This window comes from Lepisma saccharinum, unplaced genomic scaffold (genome assembly GCF_977018435.1).
Source record: "Lepisma saccharinum unplaced genomic scaffold, izLepSacc3.1 HAP1_SCAFFOLD_148, whole genome shotgun sequence".
Classification (NCBI taxonomy): Eukaryota; Metazoa; Arthropoda; class Insecta; order Zygentoma; family Lepismatidae; genus Lepisma; species Lepisma saccharinum.
Genome location: NW_028142958.1, coordinates 200,158 through 201,618, shown reverse-complemented (window position 1 = coordinate 201,618; position 1,461 = coordinate 200,158).

The window sequence follows — 1,461 nt, the reverse complement described above, 5'->3', positions numbered from 1 at the left end:
ATCTGGGACCTCCTATCTGAAAATTTGAAAATTCTTAAAAAATTCGTCGAAAATCTTGATGTCTCCAATCTCTTGTTTTGTACGTTTTTTCCATGTGTCTTGACATGCAAAGTATCCCTGCAAAGTTTGGTGAAGATCTGAGTATGTAGTTTTTGACCTTATCTGGAACCTCCTATCTGAAAATTTGAATATTCTTATAAAATTCGTCCAAAATCTTGATGTCTCCAATCTCTTGTTTTGTACGTTTTTTCCACGTGTCTTGACATCCAATGTATCCCTGCAATGTTTGGTGAAGATCTGAGTATGTAGTTTTTGACCTTATATGGAACCTCCTATCTGAAAATTTGAAAATTCTTAAAAAATTTGACCAAAACCTTGACGTCCCCAATCCTATGTTTTGTATGTTTTTTTCACGTGTCTTGACATCCAATGTATCCCTGCAGAGTTTGGTGAAGATCTGAGTATGTCGTTTTTGACCTTATCTGGATCATCCTTTCTGAAAATTTGAAAATTCTTAAAAAATTCGTCCAAAATCTTGATGTCCCCAATCCTATGTTTTGTACGTTTTTTCCTCGTGTCTTGACATCCAATGTATCCCTGCAAAGTTTGGTAAAGATCTGAGTATGTAGTTTTTGACCTTATCTGGAACCTCCTATCTGAAAATTTGAAAATTGTTAAAAAAATTCGTCCAAAATCTTGATGTCTCCAATCTCTTGTTTTGTACTTTTTTCCCACGTGTTTTGACATCCAATGTATCCCTGCAAAGTTTGGTGAAGATCTGAGTATGTAGTTTTTGACCTTATCTGGAACCTTATTTCTGAAAATTTGAAAATTCCTCAAAAATTCGTCCAAAATCTTGATGTCTCCAATCTCTTGTTTTGTACGTTTTTTCCACGTGTCTTGACATCCAATGTATATTGCAAAGTTTGGTCAAGATCTGAGTATGTAGTTTTTGACCTTATCTGGAACCTCCTATCTGAAAATTTGAAAATTCTTAAAAAATTCTTCCAAAATCTTGATGTCTCCAATCTCTTGTTTTGTACGTTTTTTCCGCGTGTCTTGACATCCAATGTATCCCTGCATAGTTTGGTGAAGATCTGAGTATGTAGTTTTTGACCTTATATGGAACCTCCTATCTGAAAATTTGAAAATTCTTAAAAAATTCGACCAAAATCTTGATGTCCCCAATCCTATGTTTTGTATGTTTTGTCCACGTGTCTTGACATCCAATGTATCCCTGCAAAGTTTGGTGAAGATCTGAGTATGTAGTTTTTGACCTTATCTGGAACCTCATTTCTGAAAATTTGAAACATCCTCAAAAATTCGTCCAAAATCTTGATGTCTCCAATCTCTTGTTTTGTACGTTTTCTCCACGTGTCTTGACATCCAATGTATCCCTGCATAGTTTGGTGAAGATCTGAGTATGTAGTTTTTGACCTTATATGGAACCTCCTATCTGAA